This window comes from Anas acuta, chromosome 1 (assembly GCF_963932015.1).
Source record: "Anas acuta chromosome 1, bAnaAcu1.1, whole genome shotgun sequence".
Lineage (NCBI taxonomy): Eukaryota > Metazoa > Chordata > Aves > Anseriformes > Anatidae > Anas > Anas acuta.
The window spans coordinates 22,556,186-22,572,963 of NC_088979.1; the positions used below are offsets into that span (position 1 = coordinate 22,556,186).

The following is a 16,778-nucleotide window of genomic DNA, read 5'->3' on the forward strand; positions in this document are numbered from 1 at the left end:
CCTTCAGCAGGAGCCTACTTGGTGGCCAAAGTACAAAACCGAAAGTCTGGGCTGGTCTTTGAAGCTAGCCCCAGACTAAATGATTCAGTGATCTACAGTTTCATTATTCACATGAAAAAAAAAATTACTGCAAAAGAACAAAGAAGAGTAAATGTTGTTGCTGGTTGATTTTTGACAGCAAGGAAAAGCAAAGCAGCAGTCTTGACTACAGCTCTGAAATGATTCAGTCTGATGAGCCTGCTGCTGGTTTTGCCTGGGAATAACAAAAACTGCAAAATATAGCTGAGTGTTGTTTATTTTAAACCTAACACCAGATTTTCCTTTTTTGTTGTTGTTGTTTTTTCCCTCATGAGTTTCCAAGTTCGCACACGCAGCTCCTGCCTCCCTGGCTGCACCCCTACCAAATTTGCTTTGCTGTACGGAAGCGGAGCCCGTGCAGGAGCTCCTCAAAACCCATTTCCCTGCAGGAGGCTGTGCTTATTGCAGACAAGCTCCTTGCACCGTGGGGCTGTGGCGTTTCTGATTTGCTGGAGGAGGTCCCAGAGCCCCGTCTGCCTTCCTGCAAGCCGAGGGAATCCTCTCCACCCCAGCAGCCGTGGCTTCCCCAGCACCAGGCGCAGCAGCAGCCGCGCCTGATGTGTGCCATCTGCATGCTGCTCACGTCGGGCTTCTGAGCTGAGACGATCAGCTGGTGGTAGGGAGCCCGCTGCTCTCTCTCAGCATGGACCTCTAAAAATATTACAGCCTGCGAGACGCTCGGGGCCGCGTTTTTGGGGTTGTAACTGGTGTTTCTAATTGTTTCACCAGGGCTGAGGATTTCATCTCAAGGAGATCACCTGGCCGGGTCACCGGCTCCGTCACAGCTGTGGATGGGGCGCCCTGAGGGCAATTCCAGAAGCGTGTCTGTGCCTTGTCCCCGTGCCGTGGGCATGGTGCCAGCCCCAGGAGCATTGTCACAGCCTCACAGTGCTCTGCAAGCCAGGCAGGGCTCCTCAGGGGATGCTGGAGGGCACAGGAGGACCAGGGGATACACCGAGGGGACATCTCCCCAAGGAACGTGTCCAGTGACCCATGTAGAAATGGTTACGGCCAAGCAGGAGCCCACAAGTCACAGCAGGCCTCTTCTGCACGAGGGGGACGCACAGCCAGAGGGAGACAGTTCCCACACCCTCCCTTTCTTTCCCTTTTACTATTTTTACCCCTGCCAAATCGAGAACAAAGCCAGCACCAAGGGAACGCAGCCCACATCTCTCCAAAGCGATGCGCCGGGGAGAAACCTGTGCAGGATCCACACACCGTGAGGGATACATCTATATTTATATACCCAAATCTACATCAATCCGTGCCCGGGAGGTCTCCGTGTGGCACTGGCAGCCCCCAGGAGGAGCTGACCAGCTCCAGCCAGCCCCTGGCCCAACAGCAAGGGCACGGGGACACGCCTTTGCTCATAGGACAGCACCGAATCCAGCTGGCAGGCAGCTGGATTCTCTCCAAAACCCCACTGCAACAGAAAAACCCTCTCAGCCCGCCCACTTGCTCTGCTTGAGCATCGCCTCAGCATCTAACAAGGCTTTATTGATCATTAGGCAGGTAATGAGGAGTGAAATTGTCCATCTCCCCCCTCCTGCACCTGCCTTTCACGGAGTGCGCTCGGGGAGCCGAGGCGATGCGATATTTTCAGTTATCACCCACTCGTCTCGGACACGTACACCAAGTGCCTACGGCACACACACCAGCAGCAATAAGAAGCAAGCACACAGTATACCAAACCCACAATCTGCTTTTTTTTTTTTTTTTTTTTAGCTGCAGAGTTGTGTTTTAGGCCGGGTGTTACCCGGCTTACTCACCGCCTTATTTTAAAACCCGAGGAGAGCGGAGGAGCCCCGTGACTCACCCCGCCGCCCCGCTCCTCCCTGCTGGCCCCAGCTCCGAGTTCAGCCCCCGGGGAGATGATGCGAGACCAGATTCAGGGCACAGAAGGTAAATGATGGAGTGCGAGCAAACATCCGAGCTCAGTAAAACACCAGCGTGCACGGAAAGGGGCGGGAGAAGGAAGGCGCACGGGTATGGCTCAGGCGCAGGGTTGGATACCCAGGCTGGGAGCAGAGTCAGCGAGGGCTGCAGGGAGGAAGGTAAATTTCGGTCCCCTTGCAGCTGAAGGATTTATCACTCTGCCTGGCAGCGATGCCTGCAGAGCACTGGCTCTGGCGAGATGCCTGCCTGCCTGAAGCACAAACTGCGCCCCTCTCATCCTTCCGGGGCTGTTCCAGGTTCACCAGAGGAACCTGCCAGCGAGCAATGAGTTTGCTGCCCAGCTGAGGTCTTTTTATTTTATTTTATTTTATTTTATTTTATTTTATTTTATTTTATTTTATTTTATTTTATTTTATTTTATTTTATTTTATTTTATTTTTTCCCAGGTGATCTGGTTGCGCAGTCCTGCAAATAAAACCAAGCCTGGCTTTATTTCAGGGCTCACCCACACCACATCCCAGAAGGTGCAGGGCACCCAGGGCACAGTCTCCATTTGGAGTGACCCAGGGGACACCAGACCCTCAGGCATTTTTAATTTCCTGGTCTAGACTGGCTTCGGAAAAGGGCTACCAGCCTCTCCTGACCTTCTCATGCTGAGCAGATGTTTCTGCTCTCTCGTTCATGCGCCGCAGAGGCTCTGGGTGATGGCTGCCACTGTTCCGTTCAGGTTTTTGGATTCCTGCACACGCAGCAGCTCCTGGCTCAGCTCTTTAATTAGTTATTAAAACGGAGGCTGGGATTTCAGCTTTAGCTTTTCCAAAGCCCCTGGGAAAAGCTGGAAGTTTGCTGCTAAAAAGGAGAAAACCACCAAGGGGGACGTTTTCTGGTCAGACAGGAGCGTTCCTTACCGCTAAGCAAATCAGAGACGCCTCAGGGCTACTCGTGATCGCCTGCTTTTGGGTATTTGCATGGGTGGCCGAGAGCAGGGATGATCCCAGCCAGCTGCCACGCCTCCGTGGGAGCCAAACGTGCCGCTTATCTGAGCTCACCCAGGGCCACGTCCCGCATGGAACTGGCTGCAGGTCGTGGCACTTCGCATCCCCGGCCGAAGGCGCTGTGCGAGGTTTCCTCCCCAAGGCTGGACGTGGAGCTTGGGGACATGGGTTAGTGGTGACATTGGTGGCAGGGGGATGGTTGGACCAGGTGATTTTGGAGGGCTTGTCCAACCCTAATGGTTCTGTGATTCTCCTCATCCCCTGTCCCTCTTGTTGGCGTGCTTCGTGCCGAGGAAGAGGAGCCGTGTCCTGGGCAGGCAGGGCTGGGGTGCAGGTGTGGGCACGTACCTGCAGGGCCATGAAGGCTTCCCACAGAAGCAGCAGGAGCTGTTTACGTGTGATTTCAGACCAGAAGGAGGGCTGGGCTGCTCCTGCAGCGTTTCCGAGGCGTTTGGCCCTGGGGACAGCCCGTGGCTGCTCCTGAGAGCGGGGACAGCAGCACCAGCTGCGGCTGCTTCCCCTTTCAGCCCCTGCTCAGACCCGGGGCAGGAAAATCCCTCCAGATTTCATTTCTTCTTTTGATCATCATTTTGTTTGTATTGCAGTTTCCAAGGCTGGCACTGCCCTGGGGTCACCTCCCACCGTCAGCTCTCTGTTGTCTCACGCTGTCTTGCAGCCTCGCGGGCTGGCCAAAGCAAAGACCACGGAGAGGACAACTTCATAAGGCATGGCAGCCCCCGACGTGTCCAGCACAGGACACTTGGAGCATCCACGAGCTGCCCATAACCCCTAAATTCATCTTCTGTACGTGTGAGGCCAGGTGAGATGGCTCCCCAAGCACCCTCTCCCCAGCTCCTGGGGTTTGAGGTCCACACCCCAAGATTTCTGCCATCCTCAGGTGGGTGATTACCGTCCCACCTGGTCCCAGGGCAGCCCCAGCAACACCTCGAGGTCTGCAAAGAGAGAACAGCGCCAGCTTACCCGGTGTGAGACCCCCTGGTGTTGGATTAATGAGTTGTTAAGCATTACCCATATAATCAATCGATATTCAAATCAAATAATCAATAAAACACCTGAACAGGGATCTCCAGACAGCAAAAGCAGGAGGTGGGGGTGAGAAGGAGGCGAAGGTCCCAGACACAGCCCCGGGGTGGCTCCCTGCTGCGGGACGTCCTCGCTCGGCCCCGCTGCGTCACGGCGCGATGAGAGGCTGCCAAAACGTGTCAGAGCAGGGCGGGTGGGGACGGGGCTCTGCTCGCTGCTGGCGTTTTTTTCATTTTTGGCAGCCTGAGTCATTTCAGGCTCATTCGGTGTCTCCTTGTGCTCCGTCACTTGGGTTTGCTCTTTGTCGTTACGGCTATAATTGCGTTTATGATATATTTTTTTGGTTAAATATTAAATAGTAAATACCCACATTCAGTCGTCACAGTAAGAAACACTCAGATTTTCTCTCCTGTCTCCAGCCTGCCCCGGAGCACCCAGCAACGTGGGACCTGAGAGCAACGTGTGAAATTGGGAAGCGAAAATCACAGCATCACCTCTGGGCAAGCCCAGGAGTCACGGGTGTAGGTCCTCCTTGCTTCCCTCCCCGGAGTCACCTGCTTGTGCCTCCACCTGCAGGAGGCATGAATATTCCCCGTGCTATTTACTTCTGCAGTCTCTCATCTCTTCGGCATTTTAGGGTGCTCAAAATGATCTCCAGATGCACTGAGATACGAGAACACCCTCAGCAACAACACCCACGAGGGCAGCGGCCGTGTCCCGTGGCCAGGGCTGGGATCTGTCCCCTCGGGCACATTGCGATTCCTCATCCCGGGTAAGAACAACACCTCAACTCAGGTGGGCAGGGGACACGAGGCAGGGATGGAGGAAGGAAGGAAGTCATTAAGGACAGGACAGGAGGTGTCCCGTCATCATCGCTGCTGCTGCTGGGCGGAGGTTGCCCTATAACCATGAGCACGGGGGACGTCGTGTGCTCGTGAGCTGTCCCACAGCCCGGGGCAGGCAAAGCCCTCCAGTGCTGCTTCGTTTTGTGGTCAGTTCCCATTTCTTGAAACCTTTGGGACAGCAGAGCCAGAGCTGGCTGAGTGCCTGCTCGTCCCCACGGCAGGAGGGGACACCTTTGGCCGGACAAGGAGGAATTTCCAACGCGTGGCTGCAGCCTGACACGGAGGAGAAACCTGCCCTGCAAAATGCTGGGGGGGGCTCCAGGGTGTCCACACGGAGGAAGGATTGAACCTGGTGGCCAAACAGCAATAGGAACTCACCCACGAGAAGGTGCTCGATCATTTCATGACACCCCGGGGTTTGCATCACCTGGGTCGGGCCGGTTGTGGCCTGACTAAGATCTCGTGGGAGACAAACAACCGGCCTAATTGCTCCGGGGACAAATTCCTTCTGACACACACACACACACACACACACACACACATCCGATAACATCAATTACCTGGCAAACAGACTGATTCAAGGGCTGTGGGTGTTTCCAGAGGTGATAAACACGACGGGAGGAGGCTGGAAACACGCTGGCAAAGGCAAGGATCTGTAAGGCTCTGCATCTGTCGGGGGCACACACTCAGGGGAAACGGAGATGCCAGGGTGTCATTCACGTGTCCCTGCAAGCTTCCAGCATCATAAAAGAAACCTCAGACCTCTATTTTAAAAAATTAAAAGGAAAATAAGAAGTCAAAGCTGGGCTGTGCTAGCTAGGATGTCAAAATCTTCTGTCATAGCAGGGAATACGTTGAATAAAAACCATTTCTGAGTGCTTGGAGCCCTGTCCTCCACGAACCCCTTCCAAGCCTCTTCAGCCCCATCCCAGTCTCCGTCCATACCCCACCCCATCACCGCAGGTGAGTCCTGTGTGCCTTGGGGTGCAGTAAAAGGGCCTGATGGCAAAGGGGCCACTGGGGTACAGCACTGTGGGACCACTGAGCCGGGCAGGGCACAGCAAATAGGGGCTGTTTGGAGAGGCTCAGGGGGCAAATCTCCCCCCTTGGTGCTCCCTTTGTCCTCAAAGGGCAAACGAAGCAAACTTTAGTGCAGAGGTGCAAGCGTTGGCATCCTCCTGAAAGCAAAAAACCTCCTTTGGGGGTTTATTAGGGTTTTTTAGGGGTTTATTTCGGGGGTCATACCAACACCAAGGCTCTGCAGACCTTCCCAGCGGCCGTCCCGTTGAGCATCTCACTCGCTGCAGGTAGGAAAGGGGAAGGGTGAAAGGGGGAGGAGGAACCAGGCAGGAATTCAGAGCACTGCAAACTAAGCCTAGAGAGAGGCTGAAAAAAGGGGAAATTTTAAATAAAGTGATTGGGAAGCAGTAGCTACAGGGGTCCTAGAGGAGTCCTTGGGGAAATAAAAGAGGACGGAGCCTGTGTTACAGCAGCAGGGAGGGCTGAGCTCTCCGAAAGCACTCCCGTGGCTGTGAGAGCCGGATGCCAAAGCGAATACATCATCGCCCACACTCAGAAGCGCTGCAGCAAACCACGGCACCACGAGGCACATCCGTAACTGAGGGACGGGCGGGCTGCAGCTGGGAAGGACCTCCGGTCTTCAGGTCCTCTTCCCAGGAAAGAAAAACCTGAAAACCCTGCGGCCAGCCCCGGGTGAAATGGAGAAACCGAGCGGCAGGCGAATGGAGCTAATTGGTCCTGATTGGAAAGGACTAAAAATAAATCCTGGGGGAAGACCTCAGCACACGGCATGTCCCAAGGGGATGCCGACTTGGCAGTCCTGAGCAGAAACCTCCCTCACCACGGCTGCTGGGCTGTTCTTGCCTCCTATTTACTGCCCCTGGGCTTCAGCAAGGGGCGTTAGGACTGGAATGCAGAACGGAGAAATGCAGGCTGAAAAAAATCTCCCTGACACAGCAAGACGTGCTGAGCGCGTCCGCGGGGAGATTTCCCGACACCATCAGCGGGCACAGTCTGTATTAAAACACTTTGGGACCTCCCTGCCAGGCACCTGGGGGCTCCTGGGACCTGTGTGTGGGGGCAGCAGGGATACAAAATTCGCCCTGAGCATCCTCGGGGCAGGGATGTTGCCACCGAGCAGGAGGAGATGGACTTTGAGCCCCCACATGCGCTGAGCGGAGAGGCGCGGGTCAAGTGCAGTGGTGGCCACGCTGGAGCAATGAAACTCAAGCACGTGCCCACCCAGCACAAACCAAACTAAAATTAAGAAAATTTAAAAGAAAGCACCGTGGACCCAGCCCTGGTGATGGACAGCACATTTCTTCCCATTCTCCTGTCCCCAGGGCTGTCCTCTCCGGTACCCAGCGCGGGCACACAGGCTGGCACCACAATGAGGGGCTGCCATGTGCCGCCTGTCCTCTGATTCCCTGAGCCCAAAGCCCCGTGCAGGCTCCTGCCTCACCTCAGAGGCTATCGCAGGAGCTGTGAGGGGCTCACCGGGCAGGAGGTGGCACTAAGTCCTTCTTCTCAGAAGGTTTCTGCCTCCTGTGGGCTCCGTGCTGGCTCCCCCTGGGCGAAACCCCAACCTGCCTCCTGCCGTCCTCCACCCAAACCGGTGCTTGTGTTCCCCAGAGCAAAACCACCCCAACAAACTCTTCCCGTTCCCTTAAACAACACCAAAGTCTTCCTGGAACCTGTGGCTGTCCAACCAAATGGTCATTAATCACAAGAAATTAGGGTGGGGATGGTTCGGTTTCAAATCATCGATTTTGTCCCAAGAGGAGCAATGGGAATGAAGTTTTTATTCCCCATTAGCACCCCCAGGCTGCCCCCCAGGTCTCCCCAGATTTTGCTGCTGATGCTCTGCAGGAGGCTCCAGATGTGGCATTGAGCAGGATGAGGGGAAATCAGGGTAGGGTGGGTGTGACAAGCGAAACGACAATCCCAGGTGGAGCTGGGATGATTTGCTTTAAAAGCTACTATTTAAATTCATTTCTAAAATTTTATTCAAGGGATTTATTGCCCACTAAAGCACCCCTCAGCCAGCTCTCCCCTGCCAGCAGCAGAAACGCCCTGGGGATGACATAGGACCACCAGGAAACCCTAAAAGCAGAAGCAGCACCTGGGGACACCCGAGCTGAGCCCCTCCATCCTCTCTGTGTCATCCAGGTGCTACTGTGTTTACAGCTCTGATTTAATTTCCTCCTCCGTCATACAGCAGTGGTGAGCCAGGGGAAGCTCCAGACAGCCAAAACACCATTTCTGCACCCTTCCAGGAGAAGATGCCGTGCCGCAGGCAAGAACAGCTCATTTCCAGAAAGCCCCGTTGGCCGCAGAGGAGCGTGCCCATGCCGGCCCCTTTATATCCTAAATAATAAACAGTACGGAGCGGAGACAGCAGAGGGCAGCTCCACCCTGCCTAACGCACGAAATATTGTGTGCAAGCAGCTGCTGTTTGCATGCTGCATGAGAAGGTGAGGCGGATGATTTTGCAGCCAGGAAAGAGCAGGGATGATGCTCCTCATCCCACCCACCCACCCACCCACCCACCCATCCATCCATCCATCCATCCATCCATCCATCCATCCATCCATCCATCCATCCATCCATCCATCCATCCATCAAGTGCTGGGGTCCGTCACGTCACTGGGGCTGTGAGGGACAATCTGTGGGGTCCTGCCCTGCAGCTGGGGGCTTGATGTGGCCCCGGGGATGTCGCCCTACAGCCCTGTGTCCTGGGGAGATGCTGGGCTCATCCTGGTCGTGACCGACACCAGGACCCAGCATCTTCCCATCCACCTGATTTCCCTTCCAGCAACTCCTCCAGCTTTTCTCTTCGTGCCATGAAGCCCTGAGTCAGAGACCTTCCCATTTTTATAGGGGATTTGTCCACAAAACCCCAAGCTGTTTCCACAGGAGCATCGCAGCCCAGGGGCTGAGCACAGCTCCTTAAGCTCCTTCCCCCTGAAGCCGTAGCTCGCCCTCAGTTACACGCCTCCAGCAGAAGGTGGGCAGAGGAAGTTTTGTAGCTCTCAAGCGTACAAACGAGCGCTCAATAAATAGAAATCCTTTCCCAGACACTAAAACACGGCGGCAGCAGAGTCCCCGGTGCCCCGGGGCTGTTTGTTCGGCTGTGCAATTGGCAGCGCGGATCTGGCTTTGTGGTGCCCGTCTCTGCTCCAGCACCTCTCCTGCCTGTCTGCTCAGCTCTGAAACAACCAGGAGGCACAGCCTGCTGCTCGAGGTCTCCCTCTTCTCCCTCCACCTGTCCCTTTTGGCTGATCCTGCCGGGTTTGAAGGCAAAGCGTTGCTCCTTGCCTCGTGTGAGGGCACGGCCCTGCTCCTTCCAGCAGCCCTCTCAGCGCCCGCGGTGCTGGGGCACTTCCAGCACCCCGCTCTGCAAATACCCATTCACACTCTTCACGGTTGTCTGATGTCATATTTTACAAAATCAAGGGAAAACGCACTCGTGCTGGACCAAAAATGGGAATTTCCTGTCAGACAGCCCCTCGACAACATCCCTGCTCGCACCGCAGGCCCCGTTCCCTGCGCTGGGCCTCAGAGCTCCCCCAGGCCGAACACAACCTCCCTGTCCCTCCCTGGGGAGGCTCTCTAGTTATTATAGGATAAAAACCCTTCCCAGGAGGCTCCAAGAGGGCAGCCATGCTATTTGGGGCTGACACGGCCTGGGTGGGTGGGTGCCAGCCCCCTGCTGAGCCCCGTGTTCGGGTGCCCTTCACCCACAGCTCAGTCCCAGCCCCTTCAGGCCCACCTCGTGCTGTGGTGTCCCAGCAGGAGCATCAGGGGGGTGCCACCTCTTGGCATCTTGGCAGGGACAATGTGACAGCCAAGAAATGAGGGGCCAAGCCTCAGCCCCTGTAGGGTCCCGGTGCTCCGTGCCCCCTTACGAGCAGGACGTGTGGGGAGGAAGGAGAGGAGGAACCCCAACCGGCTGCTGCATGCCATGGGGTTGCGAGATATCATCAGGAAGACGTCGGGGCTCGTGGCTAATATCTGGCTTCTCGAGCCTGGCAATTAAATGCTGAGCTCCTCATCTAATTTCCTAGCACATTAAGCACACGGAACGACAGCTTAGTCTTTTATGATTGCTCTCAGGGGATGCGGAGCCATTGCGGCATCCTGCAAGATCAGCAGCGAAGGCTGAAGGCTGAAGGTTGCCCTCGTGTCTCCGACAACCTCGCTGGGAGAGCCAAAAATCCAGCAGCACCCACGATTTGGAGCCACCAGGCTTGTGCCTGCACCCTGCCAGTTGGCTCCCTGGCCTCGTCCATGTGGGGTGGACAGCCCCAGAGAGACCAAACCCCAGATGACGGAGTTTTTTATGGCCATGGGAGAAGGAAATGGTCGTGTCTTCAAGGATTATGACAACAAAATGGCTAATAGGCAAAAATCATTAATAATAATAATAATAATAAATAGGTATTTTCTTCCAGGGTTTTTCTTCCACACTCCTGGTGAGCTCCTTTTGGCCGTCCATCTCTCCTTGGTCTCTCTGACCTCTTCCTTCCCACCCCAGAGCAAAGCCTCCCACCCCTCTGCAGCCTCCCCTGCCCCCTGCGGCTCTCACAAGAGACTCAGGGCTTTCCTCTCCGTCTTTCTCCTTCAGTCTCATTTCTGCAGCTATCAAGTGCTGCTTAATGCAAATGTCCTCATAGGTCAAGTCACTTCAGACGCTGAGCTGCCGGAGCTGAGAAAAGCAACAGGTTGCTGTGAAGTCTGCTCAGTTTCTATGGCAGCACCGAGAGAGGTTTTCTATCAGGCTCCGTTTCTGAGATGCTGCCTCCAGAGCTGATCCCAGGCCCCGGCAGCGAGCGGTCCCCGTCTGACCCAAGGCATCAGGAGCCACCAGACCCATGGAGGTGCTGCTGCTGGAGCTGGCAGGGTTGGGAATGGAGCAGGGGCCACGGGGCTGAAGGGCTATCAGGCAGAAATTTGGGGCAGAGAGTGAAGTGATAGGAAAACTTGGTGAGGGCGGACTGGTAGATGAACCAGATGAACCAGCACTCGTGCTCCTTCAAGTGGTCCCACCACGAGAGGACACCGTCTCAACCTCTGTGAGCTAACAAGAAAAAAAACCTGTTTTTACAAAGAGGTGAGATGCTGAACAAGCGACTAAATGGCATTACGCCGGGCTGAAAGGGCATAATCAGGTATTGACAGAACAGGGAGACCTTTGCCGTGCAAGGGTGGAACAAAATCTACACATTGCGTCTGATTTCATGTTTCCTATGGACAACCTCAAGCCCACTTTTCTACTACTGACATTTTTCAATGAATGTGAGCCTGGGGGTGTCAGGGCTAGGAGCACTGGGTGAGACAGTGGGGCTTTGTACACTCATAGGCATCCTCCAAAATCTTGTTTTTGAGATTTCTATCTGTTTTTTGAGATACCTACCTGTGACCTCCCCTTGAGTAAGGGCAATATTAGCTCCCTCCTTTGCCCTCTCTTCCTCTCTTTCCTTGAACACCCCCAGGGACGGTGACTCCACCACCTCCCTGGGCAACCCGTCCCAGTGCCTGACTGCTCTTTTGGGGAAGAAATGTCTCTGTCGGGCAGTGCAGGAGCACCCTGACCCCACAGCGCTCCCCAGCCCACCCGGCACACCCCATCCCATGGTGCTGAGCCTGCCCGCCGCAGAGGTGCCTGGAGAGAACACCCAAGGCACCGGCCTCTACCAGGCTCTGAAGTGGAAGAAAGCATTTTCTCAGCATTTTATTCCAGCTAACGCGTTCAGGCTGGCCTCACGCTGGGCTATTAACGCCGCCCCGGTTTGTAATTCTGCTTTCACGTCGGCTCCATTTTTCTCTTTTAATGCCGCTCTCTAGCCTCGCGGGTCTCAAACGTGGGACCTATTTTTCTGGCTGCTGTAGCAGAAAGAGCTAATTTGGTCCTTCTGTGTATAAGCAAGAGGACTGTGAAGAGGAATAGCGGGTGATTTTATCTCCGCGTACGTCCTTGGTCAGGCTGACACCATCCTGCTGAGGTGCCCATATTTTAAGGAGGACATCACAAAATTGGAGCGGGTGAAGAAAAGAGCCATAAAAAAAAAACAGCTTGAGAGCTGAGGAAAACCACTTACGGGGGAGACTTCTGGAGGTCAGCCTCTGTAACTCGTCAGAAAGAAACCCGAGGAGTGATGTGATGAGGTGCGTAAGTACATGTGAGGAAAGGAAATTTGGGATGCTAAGGGGCACCAAAAAGTTCGTCCGAGAGAGGCACACGGTGAGGCAGTGACGGGCTCTACCCAACGCTCAGAGCTGAATTAGGAATCAGACTTTTAGAAACTGAATTGAATTAGAAATCAGGCTTTTTAACCACAGGGGTGTTCAGTGTCAGAGCAAGATGGCAAAGTGAGTGATGGGGTGGAGGCGAGTTTGGGTGCTCGTGCTGCACCTCGAGGCAGAGGTCCTGGGGGCATCATGGTGAGCTTGCCCGGATCCAGCCCGGGAAGGGACGGGAGTTTGGGGAAGGGCACTGCCCATCAGCTCACATCTTCAGTTCAGGGGAAGGCAACAAATGTTGCAGTGCCCAAATCACCACAGAGATCATCAGGAGCAGGTCTGGCAGACGACACAGCATGCCCACAGCTAATATATGTCTGCAGGCAGCACTTCGGGTGCTGAAATCACATCAAGCCCAAAACACCAGAGCTGCCCCGAGCATAATCTGAAAGTGCCAGGCATGTAGAGCAACTTTTCACCCTTAAAACTTCCTCAGGTGCTTACGAATCTCAAAAGCAGGTAGAATGTTTTCTTCCCCTGATGATTTCTTGCTCCTGAAGGACGTGTTTTGGCAGACGGGCACAGTCGGGAGGACTCCGTGGGCTCCAGGAGTCAAGTGGTCTTCAAGCATTCAGAGCCCAGCGCAGCTCTGAAACCTTCCCAGGTTTCTGCAGCCTCTGCGTGGTGAAAGAAATGTCAATACCTGTGAACGTGGCACATCCCAGGGAACCCTAAATCAAAGGGTTATAAGCTCTGCGAACACAGCGTTAAAAACGGGATCTGTCCATAAGCCACTCTGGCCATGAGAAACAAAGGTTCAGCCACCAAAGCCATGCAGATTTGCAGACTCTCCAAACTTTTAGCACGTTTGGAGCTCACATTTCCAGCCACCTTCCCCAGGAGGAGATCGAGCTTGGCCCCAGCCTGAAGGACGGGGAGACCCAGCTGTTCGTATTTGCTGGATTACAACACGCCACCGTGGCAACCTCATTTTTCCTCGCCTTGCTGGGTCATTGGCCACGTGTGGCTTATTGTGCACCCTCCTCGTGACTGGTGTTAGAAAAAAAAAACAAGCGGGTGCAGGTGGAAAGAAAGGCTGCTGAAGAGGATCTGTCTTATAAAAAAGGGCTGAAGGAGCTCGTGCTAACAAAGCACACGGCACTGCTTCGCGTGGCGACTCTATAAATACATCCATGGATGCAGGGTAGGTGTCAGGGAGCGAGAACTCCTGCAAGTCAAGCGGGAACAGATTTAGACTGGAAACCAGCAGCGAGTTCCCAAATCACCCCAGAACACCCAGCCTCTGGAGGTGCCACGCAGCTGGAGAAGGGTCGCTGGCAGCGCTGACTCCATCTCAAAATTGGGTGAGGATTTGGATCCGGGGAGGGGAGCTGTCGTGGCAGCGCCCGCACCCTCCGGGCACCACGGCAGAAATGTCTCGTTAGGCACAGCAGAGGAATCGATCTGCATGCTCAGGGCCCTTCCTACACGGGCATAAATTAAAGAAAGGCAAATATTTGCTTTGAGCGGCTGTGCCATATGCTGAGGAAATGCTAATCTGCGCAGAAGAGACGCAGTGTAAATAACCTCCCCTGCAGCACCTTGCTTTCACCAAGCTTCGTCTTTCCAGGCAAACCAACAAGAAAACAAACCCAAGTGCATCCATTTTCCTCCCCTCTGTAGGAAATTCAGGTGAGATTAGGGCCAGTGCCTCGACGCCATCGCCTGCCAGCCCTGGGAGCAGCACAGGCTGCTTGTGAGGTGCCTGCAGGAGGTACTGAAGGGAAAGAAACTTACTGGGTTCGGCTCACAGCACCTTCAGCCAAAAGCAACTGGAAAACACTACGATACCCAAAACCCTGAGGACGTTTCGAGGTGAGAAGCGAGCCCTTGGGATTTCAAATCCCTTCCCGTGCCAGGCAGATGTTGTCGTGGCTGTACGAAGCCTGCCCTGGAGGCTGGCAGGTTTTGCAGCAGCAAGGCGGGCGATGCAGCCCGTCAGCTTCCTTTGCTCACTGAGCAACCTCCATCCCCTCACATGCATCCTTCTCCCTGGGAAGGATGCAGAGAGCCCCATTTTCACCACCACGCACACCGCGGGGCTGTCGGCAGCTCCTTCAGGTTCTCCCCTTTCCTTTGGGGCTGGATTTGTAAGCCCTGCGCAGAGTTGCTATGGTTTCTGTCCCCGTCGGTCCCGTTGGTATTCAGCGCGTCTCCTCTCACCTTCCCCGCACCGGTGACCTTTCCTGCAGGAGGAGGAAGATCTCTCGTATTGTCAGCCCGCTCGGTGAGCCCAAAATACCCACCACCGAGTGGGAGAGCACACCTGCAAAAGGCTGGCTGTGAGGTGGATGAACAGTGGTGGGTATTTCCAAACAAACTGGAAGCAGAACGCGCAACCCAGCGCTAATCGGGCAGCCCCTTTTAAAGCCAAGCGAGCTGAACTTTTCTCTGCAAAGATTTGACCTCTCCCCGAATCCCTCGATCAGCAATTTCCCCCGCTCGCTCTTTCATCTCGGAGGCCTCGTGAAGCGCTGGGAACCAGCTGGGCTTCCACGAGGAAGTCAGCGAGAAAGCTCAAATAATCGACTCGGCCCCAAGAGATGTGGGGTCTCTTTGCAGCCCGGAGAGCTCCTTGCTAATGGGAGTTTGGGTTTTGAAAGCCTTCTGGTGAGCGAGCAGCTGATGATAGCTTCTCTGGAGCCTGGTTAGACGTTCAGCCCAGGGGCAAGCCATAAAAAAACCAAAACCTGCCCAGCTCTGTGAGGTCTGAATCAGGTGCTAACACCGAACATCTGCTGGGGCCGCTGCTCGCCTCTCCCCCCTCCGTCCCTGTGCTGGATGCTGGAACATTTCGGGTTTTATAGCCCGCGGCAATGAAAGGCCAATTTAAGAGGGAAAGCATTGCTGACAGTGTTACCCAAAAAAGAGCAGGCTCTGCTCTAACTGCTCTCCGCCCAGGATTTTGGTGGATCCAACACCGCTGCGACACGCTGAAACAATCCGCCTTTGGAAACAGAGCCAGGCAGACTCTCCATGTACGTTTATTACTTTGTACACCCAAACTGCTCATTGTACCAAAATTAACAGTGCCACCCAGGCGGGCGTTTCACAGACCTTTGGAAGGGGACGCAGAAACACAGCTCTGAAACCTGATTTTGTGCAAGGGGAAGCCCAAGCCAGCCAAGCGCCACGCGTGCACACATCCACACACCGACAGACCTAAAAAATGGTTGCAGCAGGCTGTGATGTGTCAATGTCACTCTCTGATGAATCACACAGCCCCTAAGTGAGGGTTTCAACAGGGGGATGTGTGTTGGACTGGTGTAGGGTCTTGCCTTGCTATCACTGTCGGCCTGGCCTTCCTTTCCTGTTGCTCCTTGCTGCATCCTGGCTCCCTTTTTGAGGTAATAACCCAGCCTCCGCGGGCATTTCTGCTAAACGTGGTGCTTCCAGCAGCAGCAAGGGCCCTGCTGCCTGCAGTATGAAGCTGAGGAACGGGGTAGTTACACCTCGGTAAGCAAAACGCTGCTGAATCCTGCACTGCTCCTGGGCAGCCGAAGGGTGTGGGTTATCGGCATCCCCGTCTCTTCCCTCCTAGTGCCTGCCTGTGCAGAGTAAGCTCCTCGCTCCTCGGGCAGCAGTGGTGTGAGACCAGCGAGAGCCTCTGAAGTGCTAATCTGGCACCGGCCACAGAAGAGGCAGAGCTTTACCTGTTTCTACTGCAGTAAAAGCAAAAAAAAAAAAGAAAGCAAAGCAAAACAGGCACAGCACACAGCTTTCAGGAGGAACTGACAGGCTGTGCTGTGGCCAGGCTTTCAAAGCTTTCTCTCTGTAAAGATCCAGTTATTCCCTGGGAGGAACAGACTGGCCCTGGGAGGAATTTAGCCCCAAATTATAAAGAGCCAACACGGCTCTGTGCTTGCTTATCTTCCAGCACAGAGAGAGCTGCTCCTTCCACAGCCTGCGAAGCCCAAGGGCTGTTGGTGCCAAGCGGGCAGCCGGGAGGAAAGGGGAGCTTTTATTCTGCCTGCAGGTGAAGAGGGAAAAGCCGCTGTTCTTCCTGCACTGACCTCCCTGGCCAAGAGGTAACTGGAAGATATTCCAGCTCCCCACATCTGACGTCTCAGCAGGAAGCCAGAGGGCACAGTCACCCCCTGAACCGCACAACAACTCACAGCCAACGCGCTGCTTGGCATCCAGCTCACAAAATCACCACGAGTTTCAGAGCTTGTGTATTCCTCTGTAAATCCATCCTGTCCTTCTCATTCCTTCCATGGGAAACCTTCACCTGTCAGACTTGCAGCCCAGGTCTGTGGAAGGCGTGACAATTATGCTCCAGAGAGGACTTCTCTGCTAGGGTTTATAACCCCTCTCTCCTCATCCTTGCACGTGGGAAGGGAAGACACAGATAAGAACATAAATGAGTCTGTACAGGTTATTTCCCCCTTAAATCAATTGCATTTGTACATTTGAAAGACATCTTCATTATAAAAAAAAAACAAACACATTACCAGTTGAACAGTTCTGCAACATAAACAAGTGCAAATTCCATCGCCCAGTAAAGCTAGGAAAGGGCTCAGGCCTAATTGGAAGAACTGGAAGTCCACAGTCACGTAGTTTGAGGACAGCCTTGATATTAGTGTCTTTACTGTAT

General features: G+C 54.4%; 1 long non-coding RNA gene across 1 annotated transcript; it reads left to right on the forward strand.

Moving 5' to 3' along the window:
• The first annotated feature begins 376 nt into the window (after nucleotides 1-376).
• Nucleotides 377-7,104, forward strand: LOC137851390 (uncharacterized). Its single transcript, XR_011093153.1, has 4 exons — nucleotides 377-1,980; nucleotides 3,575-3,789; nucleotides 4,433-4,534; nucleotides 4,651-7,104. It is a non-coding gene; the product is annotated as an uncharacterized lncRNA (long non-coding RNA).
• The last annotated feature ends 9,674 nt before the right edge of the window (nucleotides 7,105-16,778 follow it).